The 21040-nt window shown below is 41.0% G+C and overlaps 1 protein-coding gene across 9 annotated transcripts in view; it reads right to left on the reverse strand.

Moving 5' to 3' along the window:
- Positions 1-18833, reverse strand: part of ZPLD1 (zona pellucida like domain containing 1) — an 88129-nt gene extending 69296 nt beyond the window's left edge. For 4 of the 9 annotated variants that reach the window (XM_068180871.1, XM_068180864.1, XM_068180863.1 and 1 more), the window contains exon 1: positions 18461-18833. The gene's annotated coding sequence lies outside the window, so the exon portion shown is untranslated. Of the gene's footprint in view, positions 1-18368 lie in introns of all 9 variants that reach the window. The other 5 variants (XM_068180865.1, XM_068180870.1, XM_068180866.1 and 2 more) reach the window with 3 other exon arrangements.
- Between the last annotated feature and the right edge of the window lie 2207 nt (positions 18834-21040).

The raw sequence follows: 21040 nt of genomic DNA on the forward strand, positions 1-21040 counted from the left end.
TTTTTGGTGTCTGTGGAGCATTTTTATAAAGCTGGAAGGACACTCAGTATATATTTAAACCTTTTCATCTGCAAATTTTAGTTAAGTGAGGAAATTTTCACTGTCACTGAGATAAGGCCCTGTTTAGAAATGAGTAGCTCAGTTCACCAAACTATTAGAAACCTGTTCTAACCAGCAGAATCAAAAACCTTTTTTTGAACAGCACAAAAATCCAAGAGCAAAACTGACATGCCTGACCCATGATGGTTTGCATCTGACCCCCATTTTTCACCTCTTCTCTCACTAATCCCGATTTTCATTATCTACAAATTTGTACTTACTCAAGGCTAGCACCTAATTTATCTATGGAAATTCAAATCATCCCATGCTAAAATAAAGTTTCTAAAATAGACAGGTTTGTCAGCCCTTAATGAGATCGTTATTATTCATATTAAGTATAGATAGTTGAAAGCGAATTAATAGCAAAATGTTTCCTTTCATTTACCGGGAACAAAAGGGATGACACAGTTTGCAGATATTTTTGCAGTGTGGGACCAGTTTGCAGTCAAACCAAAAGGTCTTTCAACCATGAAGAATCCTGCTCTCAGAGACCTGGAGTACATTCCAAACATTCTTCCTACCACCTAACAAAGCAAAACAGCATAAAATATTGAGGATTTGCTCCCAGCCCCTGAGAAGGTGATAGGACTTGAAGGGGCTTATACAAAATTGCATCTTCTCATAATATTGAGCAATAAGAGTTAACAGTGTCACATAGCATTTGAGATTGGCACATGCTAAGCTACTCAAGTGCTCAGTATTAAGAATTCAGAGCAGAAGTGGCCAGTAAACAGGGCAAGTTTACTCTGTCAATGACTAAGTTCTCAAATTCACCTAAGGGATGCTTCAAATTTCATTCTAAAGACAACAGAAAAAAATCTAAAACATGAAGGTATGAAAAGGTGCTCAAGTACCTAAAGTGACAGCTATGTAATACTCAAGAGGCCTGGACAGCTAATTGGAAAAATGGGGCTAGCATTCATAATGAACTTTGGATCTTCAAGCAAAGAAAAACAATAGTAGGACTGCAAAGCTCGACCAGGGAATCATGCTCCTGCTTTCCAAGGCTTGGAAAGTGAACAATAACTGAGAAAAATCAGCAAACCTTCTTGTGAAAAATGCCATTCACTTGTTTTTTTTTTTTAATTTAAAAAGTTTATTTGTAATAAAATAGTTATAGAAATAGTAATAAAATTAGTGTAATAAAAATTTGGACAATTAGGATTAAGACAATACGAGACAATAAAAAGCAAAGAATTATGGACGTCTGGATGTTTTTGGGCACTAAGCTGCCAAAAACATGCATTGTGAACATAAATAACCCTCAAAAAGGGTTATTAAAAAAGGTTAAAGGAATAACCGTCAAAAGCAACAGCCTGTTGCATATTCATATATCTCATACATTATGCATAAATTCCTTGCAAATCTTTTCTGGGTTTTGTCAACTTCTTCCCCTTAATCCTGGTGGTTCCATAAAGACAGAGAGAAGGTGGAAGAATGTTTGTCTTTTCCGATAAGGAGGCAGTAACTCTTCAGGTGTCCTGTTGCTGTTATCTCTGTGCGAAGAGTTTCTTGATTATCTTATCCCTTTCTTGAGCCAGTAAAAAAAATACCTTACATCGCATAGTTTCTATTTTAACTTTGTTATAACCTAAAACTATATTTAACACACTATTTAAAAAGCATGAATACACTATTACAAAATAACCCTCCATAACACATATAGTATTCAATTTAATATTTGCAAAGAGCCAATCATTTAATCTGCATTTTTCACACTTCTCTTACTAACTGAACATGCCTGTCAACACAGAGCTCAGCACATCCCTGCCTCGGGAAGCTTCTTCCGGGCTTCCCTGTTGGGCAGCAGCCCTGGTTTCCTCCCCGTGACCCTCACACCGGCCCCGCTGCCTCTTCCCGGCGCTCCAGGCCCGGCCCGGCCTCGCCCCGGGGATCGGCAGCGCCGCGGCTCCCGGCCCGCGTTCCCGGTCCGGCAGCGGCCCCTGGCGCCCGCCCCACTCCCGGGAGCGACCCCTGGTCCCTGCACCCTGCCAGGGTCTCAGAGGGGCAAGGAAGAGCGGCCGAGCCCCGCTGGGCTTGCACAGTGTGGAGGTGTATTTCCAAACCGGGGGGATATCCAACACGTCTTAAAAATTATGAAAGATGGAGACAGCACTCCAATAAAAAATTATAGAGGCCCCCAAATAACAGGGAGATTGTGGGTTTCTGGTGTCACTGTTGACAGGTGCTTACTCTGTTCTTGTACTAGAAGTACTCTGTACTTCTTCTAGTACAGAGAAGAAGTACTCTACTCTACAGAGAAGAACTTCTTCTCTGTACTTCTAGTACAGAGAAGAAGTTCTAGAAGTACTCTGTACTTCTTCTTTCTGTTCACTGTTTAGGCAGTGAACACAGGTTCACTGCCTAAACTGAAGGCAGCAATTCAGGTCCATCAGGTCTCATTGTACCCACCACAGAGATAGGGAATACGTCATTGCCCTTCTCTACAACACTCTACAGAGGAATGCCATTTTCTGAGCCAAACACCATTGCTTTGCTCCAACCCGTCACAGGCTATGTTTGCCAGACGGCTGAGCTCTCTGATGGTGCTCTCTGCTGGGGCCTCCCCAGGAGATCACATCTTTCCTGAACCCTCAACACAGAATAGCTCACAGAACTCCAGCAGTGCCAGGACAGCAATGTGAAGCAGTATATCTGCTCAGCACATCTGATTGACTGTAGTCCTGTCTACTACACACTTTAGTAACATATATACCTCTTTTCTTAGTGTCATAACACTACTGAGGCATATGCTACTTGTGATAAATTACCATTCCCCACTTCTTCTTTTGTAAGGGAGACCAGATTTACTCCCCTCCCCGAATTATACCCACTGAGTTACTCCTGCATCCTGCTTCTGTGCAATTCATTGTTCCTGCTTAAGCAAAGTATCTCATACTTGTTCTGCTGAGTTATATTTTTCTTCTTCCCTTCTATTCCATGCTATTTCTCTCTATCACACGTGACGTTCCTGGTTTCTCAAGCTATTTTTCATTTCCTAGCTCCCTGCAGTTCTTTTGAGCCCAGTAAATTTAACATCCAGCAGCAGTACACTCAATGACTATCTTCTGTAACTTCTCAGCAGTATAGACTCCAGAACACACTTTCCAGGCCCACTTAGTTCTCCCATTTTGGTGGCAAGCCACTGTAAATGCTGTGAATTTCATTTCCATTCATGTCTGTACCTGTTGTATTGCTGTCTTCATCTAAAACACACTTCTCTGGCTCAGAGAGTTCATTTTGTCTTCACAAGATGGCCCACGTGATTTCAAGGTATTCTCCACCTTTTGTAACCTCCACTCCTACAATGGTCCTGTACAAAGATGCTGTGCAGGGAGAGGTAGAACAAAGGAGTCACCCCAAGGTCTTCTGGAAATAGTGGATACTCAGGGAAGTCCCATTGTTTTAAAAACTTTATCGCAAGTAACTCCAATGCTCCTTGCCTCAGTGCCAACCTCTGTACTCTGCTAGAAATTGCCAGTATTGTTTTTTCCAGTCAACAGTGCCTGAATTTACAGACACACCTCACAAACAAAATCCCACCTAAGACAGAGTTCTTGGATTGAATGCCAGGCTACAGGGACAGACATCATCATTGTTACATACTGTGGCACACTGACATCTCTGCAAGGTGCCATATCAGCTTGTTGTCCCAAGCTAAGGTAACATGGAAAACGGATTTTGGATGAGAAGTAACTCAAGTTGAAGTAGGGCAGCACATGAGCAACACAGGCACACAGCTGTCACTGCTACAATGATTACATTCACCCACAATAATGAATAATCATATCTGACCACATGGGCAGACTCCAGTTTCCATGACCTGCAACATGAAAACTAACTGAGCTTCTGAGAGCGTTCAAGGAGCATATTTCAAGGCCAGGGTCTAAAATGAGAGGAACAAAGATGGGAACATTACTTCAGAAATATTTCTGAAAACAATCTTGCAAAGGTCACTCCCTTAATACTCCATTCAATCCACGGCAAGTCAGCCACTTCCTTCTCCTCACCAGCTGATGGCTACTTTAAACAGAGGCAAAAAGCTGAGCTCAAAGAATTAAAATCTTAAGATTTTTGTGACAAAGCAATGGTTTCAGTGTGATTGCACTTGCATAGCCTAGGGTGGTCCAGTGCTTGGAACAGCTACTGAGCACAAAACACAGCCAAGCATCTCTGGATGTATGGATCCTTGTGACTAGATCAACTTCCAAGAGAAGTGTCTAACTTCCAGCTAATGTACAGTGGGACCTACCTTCTGTCCTTTCTGCTGATCTGCTACCCTAACACAAAATTTTGGAATCCTTTATCAGAACTAAATTCCGAATCCAGATATTTCTTGGGCCAAGAAGTGCTGTCACCACTACAGATGTCATTCTCTCAAAATTGTAAGTATTTTAAGCAACACAGATCAAGATCAACCATAAAATACTTTAGGACATCTGGCAACATCCTTTAAGAAACAGGTATTATTCCGAGACAGTTCTTTTGTCCACTCTCTATCCAAGCCAAACCTACATGATTAAACTCTACATTTCTCATACCATAGGTGAACTTTTGTATTGGGATCCACTCTGTTTGCTCCTACACACTGGTACTGTGACAGCCTTAAATATCAAACCAATTTGGATCAGGCAACCAGCAACACAATGGCACTACTGAGACTCACCACATTTCATTTGGCTAGAAGTACTTGACTATTTTGACTTGACAGTGCTGTGAACTATCAGGAGCCAGATGAAGCTTTCTGTTATTTAAAGCAAATATATGGGGGAGAGGGGGGGGAATATACCTTCCAGCTGCCTGTCTGGTGCTTTAGAGATCAACAGGGAAGGTGATAGACATGAAGCAAAGCACCCATCCTGCTACCCTTTATGCTTAAAACAGGCTCCTTTTTAAGCTCGTTTTCAAGACAGCAAGTACTACATCCACACCTTAGAGTTATTTGGCTACACACAGGTTCACTGAGCTGTGTATTATTGCTCAATATGCCCAATAAACCCCATTATATAGAACACTGCCCTTTTTTTTCAATTATTATGGTTATTGTAAGAAACTACTACCAGAAACATGACTGCAGACAAAATTGGCATATTAGTATGATTTCTGAAAAGAGTGCAAGTACTCTGTTTTGTCTTCATTTCCCAGAGGTTATGTACTACCATCTGCATGTGTATAAAAATACATAATAAAAATACTGCTGAAGAAGAGCTGTGTTGCATGGGCAATAACCTTTTCTCATAGCCATCTTATTTTGATTGATACCAGAACACTAGATCCATTGCTGGGAGAGCTTTTAATAACAGTAAAACATACCAACAAATAAAATCAACCATTATTATATACAGTAAATGGCCTCTTCAGCCTGCTAGAATTATTACATTCACCCACAATATAAATAATCATAACAGACACCCAGAGCTAGATCGTGGCACATAAGCTAGCCATGCAAAACAGGCTCATAACTAGCTTCAGCAGCTGGCTGAAGATTTCCTAGAATAAGCTTCACCCTGGAAGTGATGGAAATTCAGAGCTGAAGCCTGCCTCTCACTTTGTAACACATACGGGAGAACAGCAATGAGGACAAGGTATTTTGAGAGTCCTACAGCTTTTGCAATTCACCTTCAGCTGCAGCAGCAACAGCCCCTGATACTCAACAGTCAAAGAGCCATTCATTATGTTACTTCACTACTTTTTCTGTCTGAGGGCTTCTGATCTCATGCCTTAAGGGAGAAATTGTTAAATATTAAGTTAGAGCTACTCTGGAAGTAGGTGTCTCCCAGTCTGTATGGCCAAAGGCGTCCCTGAGCTCAGAATGGGAACAAGAGCATTCATCATAACCACAGTTAGGAACCCCATGATGGGAAACAACAGCTTCCTTTGTCAGTATTTACTCAGGACAATAACAGGACACACTGAGAGGACATCACCTTATAATACATTATTAACATGCACTTTGTGTTTAAGGATTTTTGTCTCTTTACAGTTCGCTTTCTTCCAAAGTGTTATTTTTTTGTCAGCAAAGAATTGAACTCCAACACCTTTGCGCATGGTTTGAATATCTGAATTCACTGCCCTCACTTTTTACCCTCGCAGAAGGATTCAATGGAGAATACCTGAAGTTTTCCATCTGAGGCAAAGCTAGGGATGGTGCTGCACCGAGCAGACAGGGTTTTGCCTTCAGTGCTCTTCTGCTGCCATCTGCAGGGCCTGGCTCGGCTGCAGCTCTGATCCTGCTCATTCGCCCAGCACTCAGCAGAGCCAGCCCAGGGTACAGACTAGCCTGGGCTTGAGGCATTTGACAAATATTCTGACAGTCACACCATGTGTATCTGATCTGCCACGATAAAAGGGATGCTTCGGACCAGACACGCAAGGGATTTTGTTTTTAAAGAGACCAGCACACAACGACAACAAAAGAAAAAAAAAAAAAAAAGAAATAAAAAACCCACCAAAAACACTGTCTCTGAAAGCATTCAGTTTTATATGCACTGGGTCAGAACATGAGACCTTCTGTGGGTCCCTTATCCCTTAACTACTGTGAAAGCAAGTTGTGCGGCAAAAAACAATTGCCAGCTTGGATGCACAGAACCAATCTGCAGGTCTCTCTGCCTCTGAAAATTAAAGAGTACTATGTTACCTAGGAAAGGCTGAATCATTTTATTTACATTAATAATGCTTTCAGCTCCACAGCCTATAAGAAAGTTTGGAATAAGATGATAACCAAATTTCATGCTTCACTGAACGGGCAGATCACCCTTGCAGAGAAGGAAGCATTTCTCACACATAGCTCTCCACACTTTATACACTTGTACTACATTTTAAGGTGTTCATTTTATTTCTTGCCTTTCCCTGAAGCATCCACTCATATAGAAATTAGAATACCAGATGAGAACAACCAAGATCTGAGCTAGCAGAGAAGAGGCAAATGTAACAAAAGTTTCTTCAGTTAAGGGACTTCAAAGGTACTATAGCTTCTTGTTATAAAATAAGTTGCATATTAAGTTTATGCCTGTGAGGAACAGATAGACTAGAAAACACTGCTCAAAGGTCTGCTTTCCTGTCTTGTATCCTATTTCTCTATCCTTTCCCTTGCACAGATCCCTTTCCCAGCCCCAGACGGATCTGTGTCATCCTGCATATGCAGGTTAAAGTGAACTCCACCCTGCCTCTCCTGAGCGTGCATTTGCTCACAGAAGGTGGTGAGAGCACAGCCTATTCACCAGGAAAAGCAGCTCCCCCAGGAAGGCCAGACAGGGAGGCAGTTTTTCCAGTTTGCCAGTTACTGACACTTTTTAGTCAGCCATTTTTTTTATTCCTAGTGCTGTTTACACATATGAAGAAAACATGATTCTTCACAGTCAACCTCACAAGCTCTGTAGGAATCAGGGAAGATTTTTGTGGCTAAAATACAGTTTAGCAATTTCACTCGAGCCAGCTTTTGCCAGCCATATCTTTTCAGGGTTATCTGAGACATCACCATTTCCCAGTCTCATTGCAAAGAAAAATAAAAGTCTGCAGATATTAACATTAAGATGGTTTCTACTGTATTTTTCAGGCAAACTTCAAGAAGTTATTTTTCTTGGCACAGCTTTAAAAAGCAGAGATGAGGCAGATTCTGTCTAAAGATAAAGCAGCTGAAGCTTTTACTGTGTTCTCAAACAGGAAGAAAAAACAAAAAAGGCAAAAGGTATACTTTTTTCAGAGCATCGTCACATCGCCTTTCTCCAAGGGTGCCTAACCTCACCAGTGAGATCATCCATGTCCCTGTTAGACAAGTACAAAAAAGTGATTAAAAAAAAATCAAACCTTTTTTATATGAAGAAAAAAAGTCAACTGACACTCTTAGAAAGCCTTGATAGACAGATACTCGAGCCGGTTTTTAGAAACACTGTTATGGGTTCTGTGTTACACACTTCTGAAAACTCAAATGTACCCTCATGATGCTTACAGTGCTCAGCACAAATCACAGGACAGAGACCACTGCAAGCAGGTTAAGTTGCAGCAGATGGAAGGGGAATTAAGCTCCTTTTTGTTTCCCAGGTTTCTGTCTCTTGCAGGGTGTGGAAGGCTCTCCCTAGCTGCTAAAGAACTCAAATGACAAAGAGCCCTGGTTGGAGAAAGGAGGAGTGTGAGTTGCAGCATGCCTGATTCCCAATGACCTCAGACTTTTCTGGGCCAGCTGCAGTCATGACTCAGCTTCTCACAAAGTAGCTGCCTAGCTGCAGCATACTAATATATAATCAGTGGCAGTTTCAGCTTTTCTCAGTAGGCCAGGCTGTTATTTGTGCTGTACAGTGGCACAAACAGTTGAGTCATAGCTGAAGCAGGGCCAGATACCTCAGAGGGAAATAACATCTGAGTCAGGGGCATGATGGATGTCCAGGGAAGGTTCACTTTTCACCAGCACAATTTTACAGTTTGCTCATATTTGTGAATAAGGACCACAGACCAGAAAGTACAGAATTGTGCAAGTTTCTTACTGCAAAGAAAGTTTTGTACTTAACAGGCACGAGGAATAACTTTCTTCAATGTCAAGACATCAAAGCTGTGGGCAAGCACAGGTGTGAACACATCTGTTGCAGGATCTATGAAAGGTGGGAAACATATTCCCCAAGCACAAAGCCCCCAGAAACTAAAAGCAAAACAGAAATGCCACTTGATTTGCCTTATCTGCTAGTTGCTTGTACTGCTTGGGATTAAAATGAAAGACCACAGATAAACAAATAAGCTGATTGGTACCATGGTTATTGCTCATCATTTAAATCTGTCCTTCAGGGAATGCATCCTGTTGGGCTAGGGCTTCCTTTAATTCCTTGTACACTCAGAGTGAGCAGTTTTGCTTCTGCAGTTCTCTTGTAGAGGACAGTAGAACATGCTATAGACCAAGTGAGATGGGCTGGAGATTTTGAGACTACATCTTCTGACACCCAAACCAGATGTCTGCTGCTAAGAAACTTCAGAGGGCCAAAGACCTTACAACAGAGCTCAGCAAATTAGAGAAGTAAATATTAATAAATTACAACTTCTGTGGTTTAATATTTACTTTGTCCTTGTCTAAACATTCTCATCTATTGTAACTTTTAGGTTACTGAAAGCTTCTACTGTATATTTAACAAAAGTACCAATGCTATGGCAGTGAGATCCAGTTCTGGCACCAGTCTGAGAAGTCAGCACATCTCATAGTAGCAGCTCTTTTGGTGCAGTACTGATGCCCTCAGTGCTGCTGGACTTCACCTGAGCAGGTGCATGATAGCAAGCAACTTCTTTATCCCAGCTCTCTGGTGGTCGTTTTCTTTCACAGATTTGCAGACCCTAATTTACACAAAGCACCGACGCCCCAGCAGATCAGCAGCCCAGAAAGCCCTGGATCTCAGTATCTGATATTAAGAGACCACTAGGGGCCACACTCAGCTCACTTGGTACCCTTGTACCAACAGAGACAGGACCATTCCCATTAAAAACAGGGCTTAATGACTAGTAGAAGATACAAAGCAGAGGCAGCTCTGGATATTGCAAGATAACACTGATATGCACCTGGGTCAGGTGGCTGAGATCTGAGCAACAGGAAAACCTTTGCTTGCCCTCACTGTTATCAACCCACCCCTGTGTCCTGAGGGCACCTCCCTTCCCCTAGCCCAGCAAACCCCACAGGTATCCTGTCATCATCCCCCATGGCAGCCCACTGCCCAGAACAGGGATTCTGGGACAGCCCTGACCTGAATTCTTCAGGTGAGTGTAGGTAAGACACTTTCTTTTAGAGAGGGGCCCTACTAGAATAAAGCAGCATGGAAGCGGTCCTAAACATTTGCTTCAGGTATTAAATGGTACTTGAATAGGAGCAAGATTACTGCTCACTATCCTCCCTTGCTTTTTTGGGTTGTATCATAGAATAGTTTGAGTTGAAAAGGGCCTTTAAAGACTATCTAATCCAACCCACCTGAAGTAAGAAGAAGGGACTTGTTCAACTAGATCAGGGTGCTCAGAGCCCTGTCCAACCTGACCTTTGATGTTTCCAGGAATGCCATCTACCACCTCTCTGAGCAACCCATTCCAGTGGTTTACCACCCTCATTTAAAAAACTTCTTCCTTACATCTATTCCAAATCAATCGTCCTTTGTTTAAAACTGCCACCCCTAGTCCTATGATGAAGCCCAGCACATGCTCTGAGGTGACCTCATCGTAGCCTTTCAGTACCTGAGGGGACCCACAAGACACCTGGAAAGGAACTTCTTACAAGGGCATGCAGTGATAGGACAGTGGCTTTAAACTGAAACCAAGTAGGTTTAGATTAGAGTTGAGGAAGAAATTATTTGCAATGAGGGTGCTGAGGCACTGGAACAGGTTACTCAGAGAAGCTGTAGACCCTCCAACCCTAGAAGTGTTCAATGGCAGGTTGGATGGGGGCTTGAAAACCTGGTCCAGTGGAAGGTTTCCCTGCCCATGGCAGGGGGGTTGGAACAAGATGAACTTTAAGGTCCCATCTAAGCCAGGCCATGCTACATTACTTTGGTGTTAGAGGGGTGCCAGAACTGTACTACAATCCATCCCACACAACTTGCTATAAAGTTAAAAAAGAGGGAAGATTCTTTTGTCAGGTGCAAAGAAACTACATATATTTGACTTAGCCTGTGGCCCCACCACACTAGACATAGCCAGTGCTAAAGTGGTGAGGACATCACCAAAACAGCAGTGTCAGGGCAGAGCTGGGCCTCTGCTGAGTTGGAGCTGCTGTGATGTCAGAAGGGGAGAGCACATCTGCTAATCCAAGAGGACAATTATGGAAGTAGCTTTCAGTAGCGTGGGGATCCACAGCTTGAACAAAGTCACAGCAATGTGATTTGGACACAACATAACAGGAGTGCATCATCATAGGTTTTTCCTGTCCTTGTATTCCTCTCCAGTCATCCACTATCCATCATTACTGCAAGACCACAAGCTGGACCTTTTGACAAAGTAGCTTTTTTGAAATGGATGCAGAGCAAAACCACAAAGTGGACAAGGCCATTCTGGTGCCTACTTTCAGTGAGTTCTTTAAATCTCCTGCACCCTTTTCACAGCCACAGAAGGCTAAAATACAGCCTGGATTTAGATAAGAGAATAAAAGAAAAAAAAAAATCAACTCCATGACAGGTGCTAAGAGAAAAATCATGGTTCATGGTTAAAACCTGGTTTCTTTGTGTGACAGATAATGCTCATAAGGAAGAGCAAGTGCTGGAGTTAATGGGAGACAATGAATGGAAATGGCACTTAGCATCCGCCATTTCAGCATGCAACAAGGGAAGACTTTAATTAAGAAGGTGCTTATTAATCTATGTTGAAATTTATTATTGGACAACACATAAATGAACTTATGTTGCCAACATACTCTTACATCCTATAGTTACATTTTGATCCATCTAACAAGCTTCTGAACTTACATTGTCAAGTTAATTAAACACCAAGTACACAGTTTCTCAGTCTGTTATTTTCTGTAACATTTCAAATAAAGACTGTCTTGGGCATTTTAAAATCACTATTCCTAGTGAGGAATTCTGTGTTTTGGTTTGATTAATAATACAATTTGTTTTCATGGAGCATCTTCCAGCATTCAGCCTTTATGTTCATTTTAAAAAATACATGAGAGTATTCCATAATACTAGATTAAAATATTGTAGAATGTTTTTATTACCAGGGTAAGATACACTAGATTGAAAATATTGCTATCGATTAGGGGTATTTTTCTCATTAAAAATATTGGAAGGGTTGAATTGATTATAAATTACAGACAGCTCAAGCATACCAAGGAAAAAACATTAGAGACACCAAATATCCAGATTTCTTTCAGGGATGTTAAAAGAGCTCCATGTCTCACATGTTCCATTACCCACTCCACCTCTTAAATTTAAAAATCTCATTACAGCCTTGATATATCTTATGATAAATATTTGAGGAAAGAGAACAGCAGCAGCAAAAAAATTCAGTTTCACAAACCTCACTGCAGCAGAGCAATTGTGTGGGGAACAAGGAACACTGCTTACAAAGCTCACAGTGACTTGCTCAAAAGAGCACATGCCATGGCAAGGACACAAAAGAAAAGTTTAAAAATATTAAATATATTACAAGGTGGGAATGAGGTAGAAACACAGATAGAGAAGAGAAAAGAGAAAGGATGTATTTAGCAGAAAAAATCCTACATGCCTCTACCAGAAAATCCAGGGTGGGTTTGGTTTTTTTTGTGGGTTTTTTTGTTTTTTTGGTTTTTTTTTTTTTTGATACTAAACTCTCCCTCCAATTACTTTTCAACAGCACTAAGTCAATCCACAGCCAGGATCCATAAGACACCTGCTACCCTTTGTGGAATTACCTGTTTTTATTCCCAAGCCTCACCACTGAGGCATAGATCCCACACTCTTTCCCTCAGGTTGGTCTATATTTTGCATTTTACAGAGCAGCCCTGCAAGCTTTTCCATCAGCCTCCAGTCCCACAGACCAAATCCACCTGGTGAGGGCCAGGCAAGGCCTCACCTGTAGCAAGGCAACCAGAAGGGCTACCAGAAAGCAGCTGGCCCAAGCCCTAACACCTGCTTGCTCTTCTGCTGCAGAGCAGTGCAACAAACGGACAGGCATCGTGTTTCTGCCAGTCTGTACCTTCCACATGAGATCTAAAACCTTGAGCCTGTCTAAATGGCTGCTTAAGGTCCCACAGTTCCCTCAACACTCCTTTCTTCCCCACATTCCAGAGCTGAGGTAGTATCTCACTATTCATTGTCTCCTTCTGAGCAGGCATTCTGCCAGCATAGTGCCAACCTGAGTCAAGTGCAGTTCTCTTTCCTGCTGATCCTCACATGTATTGAATCAGGACTTTTAAATTCTCATGAACTTAACTAAGCACCACCTTCCTCCCTGCCTGTCCTCACATTGAGTAGTAACAGATACAACCCAGGAAAGTAGGGTATTCAGCCTGAATGCAGACACAAAGTTATCCTTAAAGAATGCTTTGATCTTGAATTTCTGCCACTTCCATCCACTCTTCCCCAAAAAGTAAAACCCACAATTCCTGCAGCAATGCAGTCTTACAAATCCTGATTCCTCTGGGGCTTGGGGATTTTTTGGTTTGCTTTTTTTTTTTTTTTTTTTTTTTTAAAGAGCAACTTTAGTCCCCTACCATTGCCAGGGTGCTGACCTCTTTAGAAGTTTAAGGAAAGAGTGGTTTAGTTCATGGGGGAATCTCACATCATTTTCAGCTCAGTCAACTTTTCTGTGGGGCATTTGAGCTGATTACTCAGTATGTACTCTACTTGTGATGTTTCTCATTCAAAAATTAGGGCTGAAACCTCCCTATTGAGCTCTGTCACCAAAGATACTTGGAGGCATACCCCCTAAGGCTTTAAATTTTTAACAAACTAGGTAGCAAACCATGATCTGAATTAGCTGGGAAGGTATCCTCCTTCCTCCCCATGAAAAGGAAAAAAAAACATTTTAAAATATATAGCATGTTTTCTTCTTTCCTGGAAAATAGATTTAGATTTGAAATCAGCAACAACAAACATTTTAATACTGTCCATTTCTGGCACATATTTTTACAGTGTATGTGATATGTCAGTCCTTCCTGCAAGGCATACTCATAGACAACATTCTGGAGAACATAAAGTATGCCTTGCTAGCATGTTTGATGACATCTTAAGCTGTTACTTGCTCTGCCTCCACTGAGGAACCAGAGTGAAACGGGGAAGTAACAGTTTAGAAAAACCCTCAACCAGCTCATTATTTTTCTTTCACAACCAAAGGAAGTTTCATTCTGTGGCAGAAAGAGGTGCAAGCCTGTTTGCCTTGCAAACATGCATCTCACTTCCATATGCCAGGGGGTGCTCTCTATGGCTCTGGTAAAGCTACACAGACATCAGAAATACTGTGGCCCAAAATTATTAAGGTCATTGTAAATGACACATCCCACTTTCACCCACAGAGCTATGCAAAAGCCTCTAAAACATTAAGGAATGAATATCTAATTCTTCAAACCAGGAGAACTGAGAAGGCAAAGCTACAGTTAGAGAAAGCATAATCCACCAAAAAGCTCACCTTTTCCCTAACTCCACATTTAAGCAGAAGAGCGTGTTCTCTTCTCCCCAGCCACACTTATTTTCTAATTTTCCTTTTTCAGCCATTTACACCCTTTCAAAACACTCAGGAAAATGTTTTTAATAGCTTCCAGTAAGTCATCCTCCTGACAGTAAAACCTCCACATACTGGTGAGTTCAATTTGTACCCAGCCCAACAACTTTTAACAATGCAGACAGTCTCCTGATTAAAATTGCACTGAAAGAGCACATAAAACAGCACACATCTTTACTGTCTTTTTATCAAAACTTCTAAGAATAAGAGCTGAAAGAGCAGTCTTTATGAACAAATGGTCTAGCAAACCTCACACAGAATAGATATGTGCATATATTACTCCTTATATTTAACCACGTATAGCCAAAGAAATAAAAGTGTCTTCCCTTTTGAATAGAAGCTGCAGAAAAGTATCTACCATAGAAAGGCAGAGCCTGCATTCATGGATCTGCAGTACTGAATTCAATCAGTCTGATTTTCCTGGGTCTACTCTAGATAAAGAAAGCTTTCCCAGGAAACTGCAGTTATATTTCAAGTGATAAAGGAGAAGAAATTTAGTTATCTGCTTTGAATTGTCACCTAGATGCAAAAACATTTAACTATCTGTTTTATACTATGAAAGGCAGATGTCCAAGTAACTCTATTATCATGAATTATGGAATTTTGTATCCTACTCCCAGATGAAGTTTTGTCAGAATCCAAGCAAATATCTTAACAAAGAGCAACAAATCTGAAGAGGATTAAACATTAAATCTCAATCAATTCAGATTAAAGATTTCATGTCACCTAAACACATAGTAAAAAGTTCATAAAAGCCATTAAGACAGCGCCATAATTATAGTCAATATTTATTTAAACAAATGTCTGCATTTATAGAGCAAGCACTGTGTACTTTGGAGTGAGGCACATGTTTCCTAGTAACTGACTTTCCACTTGCTGCTATCAGGCATCCAGACACAATGCACTTATTTGTGACTTGCTTGGTTTTACAAGGTTGAACAGCTCTATCAGTCATTTTATATTTTACACTTCCATTTCTTTTTTTACCTGTATGAGGTTTTTTTAAAAAACTTCCTGAGAATGTCTCTGTGCATATATATATATATACACAAGTGTTTATAAATACAGAAATATATACAAGCATGCACCACTACCCCGTACATTTGTACTTGTATGCAATTATTCATTTGCTCTATCATATAATAAATTTAATATTGCTGCATTGTCTCTTACACAATCTGAAACACAATTGGGAGAAATACTTTTCCAACTGTTTATTTTTTTGCCAAGTTTTCCATTTTATCTGGATGTACAGAACTTCAAAGAGGAACTCCTCCAAACAGATTCTATTCCTGCCAGGTTTCTTGAGATGCATGTTAATAAGCTGCTGGTATCATTGATTAAAGCTACTCTACCCAAGCATTATTTACTTGAGCTCCAGGAGCACTTCTGCAAAGTTTTTTGAACCTGGGCAGTGTAAGAGGATTCTACTCCAAGTAGTATTAGATGCTATTCTACTCAGGTTTCCGTTCTTCAAAACACTCCCATGTAGCCTGATTTTTAAACTAATCAGCTCAACTCAGAATTACATGCACAGTTTTTCTCTCCCAGCAGTCACAGAAGACTCCTCTGAGATCCTTAAACAAGATGTTGCTCCTTTGCAGAGAGCACATGAAAAGCATCACAGCAGCTCTCTTTCCTCTTTTTTCTTGTGTCAGAATGCCCTGGACCCTGCATCATCTCTCCTGCTCCTGGTCTTTCAAAAACGAGCTTCACTTCTCCTCTTGTACCCCACATTCTTCCTGTTTGGGAAGTATTGCTGTTTCAGTTTCTTTCCCTCCCTGCAAGCCTACTGTCCTTTAACATTGTTCCCCTCCTTACAAACGTCCTCACAGTAGAAAAACACTCCCACCACAGCCTGCCATGCACATGGAAATTTCTTCCTCTCATTTAGATTCAAAAGTCAAGTGCAACTAAAAACTGTTCTGTGTGTTAAAAGAGGCTGACTGATCACTTCAAAAACATGAACAGTGGTCAGAAAATAAAAGACCCCAAGTGACCAATTGAAGACTCCTCAAGTCTTCTAGAAAATGGAGATAGTGTCACAGGACATCCAGGCAAGGCAAGCAGCTGAGTTTAGCAGTCACAGAATATTCTGAGTTGGAAGGATCATTGAGTCCAGCTCTTAGGCCTGCACAGGACATCCCCAGGAGTCCATGAGCATTTAATTTTGTGTGTTCATGAGCTTTATTTTTTAGGAATCCCAATCAGAAAGATGCTGAGAAAGCAACGATTTTTCAGAAATATTTTAGTACTAGGGAAGCTAAGTAAAGTGGCCACATGATGCCAGCATTGTCTGGGAAACGGCAGAAAATCCCATTCCTAATCAAAGTATGTGGATTCATTTCTTTTTCATTCTAACCGGTTTTTAAAGTTTTCTTTAGCGTGCATGCATCCACCCTTTCACATCTCATTCTGCTGCAACTTTTTCTTCAAGACTCTTTACAGGATCACCCCATGCAGAGCGTGAAGCCCCCCACTTTTTATTCTCCCAGTACTACAGAGTTTCAGTAAACCTATGCTCAGCCATCTCGTGACTTTCACCCACTTCACAGCTTGTTTCTGCTTTCTGCTCTGCATGCCAAGCATCAGCTCAAACTTTCTGTTTCTACATAAAAGGAAACCCCATAGAATGATGCATTTCCACCTCACTACTTGGGTTTGATTTTAGCTTAAGTCTGATTGAACATTCAGGTCATTACAAATTTTGATCTGGATTACAGGAAATAAAAAAATAAGGATTTTTTTTTTTCCTCCAAAACAGAATCCTCCTTCCCACCTCTGTTTCTCAGTTCAAAATTGTCTTGAGAGAACATCCAAAGTATATCCTCGCTCCCATCCATAAGACCTTGCTTTCAGCTTTGTGATGTACACACATTTTCATCATGTTTCCTTAAATGTTGAAGAGCTTCAGAAAGAGCATAGAACTAGAATCATAGAATCATTTAGGTTGAAAAAGACCTTTAAACATCATCAAGTCCAACCATTACCCCAGCACTGCCAAGTCCACCGCTAAACCATGTTCCTTAGTGCCATATCTACACATCTTTTAAATACCTCCAGGAATGATGACTCAACCACTTCCCTAGGCAGCCTGTTCCAGTGGTTGACAACACTCTTCATCAAGAAATGTTTCCTAATATCCAATCTAAACATCCCCTGGTGCAAATTCTGGCCATTCTCTGTCATCCTATCATTGCTGACTTGGGAGAAGAGGCAAACCTCCACGTCGCTACAGCCTCCTTTCAGGTTGCTGTAGTGAGAGATAAGGTCTGCAGTAGTCCACTGGTTGAGCCACACTCTCTGCTTCTAGCAAAGCTAAATGTTTCAATAATTTGGTCCCTCTTCTCTGAGACCACAACCTAAAGGATTCTGAAGACATTGTTACACTGTTAAAGAGAGGCTTTTTTTTTATATAAAAATTAAAGAGACTGAGCATTTCTGTTTTTACAGTGATATCCAGCAGATAGAGACTTTCCCCACAAAGCTTTTTATTCCTCTGTGTACATGTCCACACTTTTATAAGAATAATTTCTAGGTGGAGATGTTCTATCTTACATTTTTTAATGCATTTGAGAAGTACTGATTGGCAGGCCAGTTGCACACACCTTGACCTACCCAAATAAAGCCACTCCAGGGATGGAAGCTGTAACTTGAACTCAAAGCAGAACCACACTTGTCTCCCCTCTCTCACCCCTGAACAGGGCCTTTCTTTGCTTGCCTTCACTCACTTCTTACTGTGGTGCACTGAAACAGAGTAGAAGTGCAGCCCTGCTCTTCTCAGGCAAAAAAAAAAAAAAAAAAAAAAAAAAAAAAAAAAAAACCAAACCAAAAAAAAAAAAAAAAAAAAAACCAGCAGCATTTCAAATCTCACATTTTAGAGGAGAAATACACAACACTCAAGGTCAGACATATCAGGTACAGATATTTGGCACAAGAACAAACACTTCCCTTTGAAAATCCTCAGCAGAGATTAACTGGAGTAATTTTTCAGCTAGACCTGCCATACAACCCTGGTATTTATCTCTCCTCATACCAAGTAAAATATTTCCAATGGCTCACAGCCATGCTGATCTCAAGAGTCACATCCTAGCACAACAGAAATTGATACCTGTTACCTCAGACTCTGTGGAATTGTGTCAATGCAGATTTCAAAGGTGCATTAAAATTCCCTTCACAGCAACAGGAGGATGAGTAAAGATATATTTACCTGTTTCATTTCCTCATTCTATTCCCCAGTGCCTTAACAAAAGAGATGCTTTCAAGAAGGAAGATGCTAAAGAGAGCTGGCCAACAGCAACCTCCAGCACTCCAGCCTGTTAGCCTACCATGCAAGGGCAAAAGGCACCTGCTTTGGTGGAAAAGCCAGAGCTTTAACCCACCTGGATCTCATTCAGTGTTGCCACCAACAATGACCAGTTGCAACACACTTTGTCCTAGTACCACATCTACATTTCCTATAGCTTTGAAAATGCAATCACCACATTCTTTTCTACTTCTTCAATTAAAAACCTCTATTCTTTCTACACAGTGGGATAAGCCCACATTAGAAGATGATCAATATGAATTCAGATAGAGCTCTTTGTGCAGAGTCTACTCCACAAGTTGAGCAAACAATGAGGTGGAAGAGGTGGGTTAAGTGACATGAGGCAGGAGAGGGCCAAGCCTGGGTACTGCTCAGTGTCAGGACCCACCCCTAGATATCCCAGCAGTACTGGTGAGGCATACCAGCACAGCTGCTCTCATCTCTTCCAGCCAGACTGATGAGAACAGGAGTGATGTCCATGTCCTGACCACCACGCCATAGGTGCCAGCTTGCAGCTGGGACTGAATCACAGTCCTTGGAGGCTCTGGGTGCCACAGTGCCAGACTACCCATTGATTTAAACTTTACACAGTGTTTTGCAAAGCCTCATCATTTCCCTGCAGCCCCACCATTTCTCAAAAAAAAAAAAACAAGCTAGCATGCCTAATTTCCACAGTTCTGCAACAGGCAGGTGTACTTTCCAATAAATGAGCTGTCCTGGAGAGCCTCAGCATACAATTATGCCAGAGCCAGGCAACAAAGCCAAAGGACCTTTGTATTCTTGGCCACTGTTCATCATTCCTTCATATCAGAGTATGCACAACAGCTCTTCCACAAATATTTTTTTTTTTAAGTTAAAAACACAAATGAACTTTCAACACATTCAGCTTTCACATGCTGAATTCCTTCTGCCCCAGAGGTATATGCTATGAAACTTGGACACTTCCAGGATGATGGGAAGACAACCAGTTTGTTCATGATACAAGAATCCATCACAACTTCATTCACTTCCTGATAAATAAGGCGTCTCTGCTATTTGATTTACCCAGACATTCTTGGTTCAACATTTAGAGCATTTGAAACAACTTCACCTTTCAAGAAAACTTTTTAAATGTTGTGAAAAGGAGGAGGATGGCTGCTCAAGCAGGCTGGATGATCCTGTTCCACATCAGAAATCTAAAAAAGTGACATAATTGAAGTGTCTGGAGAGTATTACAATCACTTGGGGTTCATTGTCTAGCTCTCAGTACCACATAAAGGAAGCTGCCTGTTAAGTAGGGAAAGAAAATGGTTTTTCATCAAAAGGTGCATCAGTATAAATATCATAATACACAAGTGTCAGCTTCTGCCTTTTATTCAGACAATGAAGAGAGCAGAGATCCTATCTTAATGTGAAAAGTTATATGCTTCTGTCAGAAAGACAGCAAATTTGAAAGTCGCAAAACAAAAAAAAAAATCTAACACGTTCTATGCATTAACTGAATTCAGTTACACCTTACAAGATGCATATTTGGTTATTCTAAAAATCCCAGAAATGCAAATTAAGTCGTACAAGAAATTTCAGGTGACTTTTTGTTCCCACTTACTATCATCAATTGTTGAAGCAGATAAAGGTTTGCACCTCTGTTTTCCTTTTAATTTGCCAATCTGTTCCTTTAAAAAAGGAATTTCTAGTAGAATTTCAAGTCTTCACTGAATGCTATATAAAACTTATAAGCTGACAAAATGCTGATCAGTACTAAGGGGTCCACTCTTCAAGAAGAGACAGGGAAAATAACAAGAATTTCATTTTACTACTGAGATCTTTTTCTTATCTGTAAAGCTAAATCATTTAAAATATTCATATCTTGGCTATAATATGGCTTTCAACAGCACTGAAATGGAGAATACTCAGAATGCTGTTGAAGAGTTTTTCTAACAATTATTCTGGTCCAGATAGCAACATATATGTTATGTTTAAGGTTATGACAAATATCTGTCATCTGTTACACATAAGCATATATTTGATGTGTATCTTTTCATACAGCTCTGTGTCAGTTGGCTATTTGTTCACACTATGTTGATACTGGAAGACAGTTAAGTGTCCTTACCATATCATGGCATTGCTTCAGTTTCCTGGCAAAGATGCCTAATAAAATATCTGCCAGAGCAGCATTGCAGGGTCTCTGGAAACTACTTCGCTTCCTTAAGTGACTTGGCAAATCTTTGCTAGCAAAGCCAGAGAATGTAGATGTGTCTGTTTGGATTCCCGAGTTCATGGCAGAATTCCTTTAGCTTACAGCGTGCCAGGAGATGGGACATTTGTTTGTGAGTCACTTAGCACAGTGAGGTCCCAGACCCATAGTGCAGAGCAGCAGCAACAGCTAAGAGCAGAGGTCTCCTCTTTGTCTGTCCCAAAGCCCACCTGAAGACACTGCATCATCTGCAGCGTTCGGCTTGACTGAACCACTTGTGCAGACCCTGGCCAGCCTGCATCAGATCCAGG

The sequence above is a fragment of the Anomalospiza imberbis genome, chromosome 2, assembly GCF_031753505.1.
Source record: "Anomalospiza imberbis isolate Cuckoo-Finch-1a 21T00152 chromosome 2, ASM3175350v1, whole genome shotgun sequence".
Classification (NCBI taxonomy): Eukaryota; Metazoa; Chordata; class Aves; order Passeriformes; family Viduidae; genus Anomalospiza; species Anomalospiza imberbis.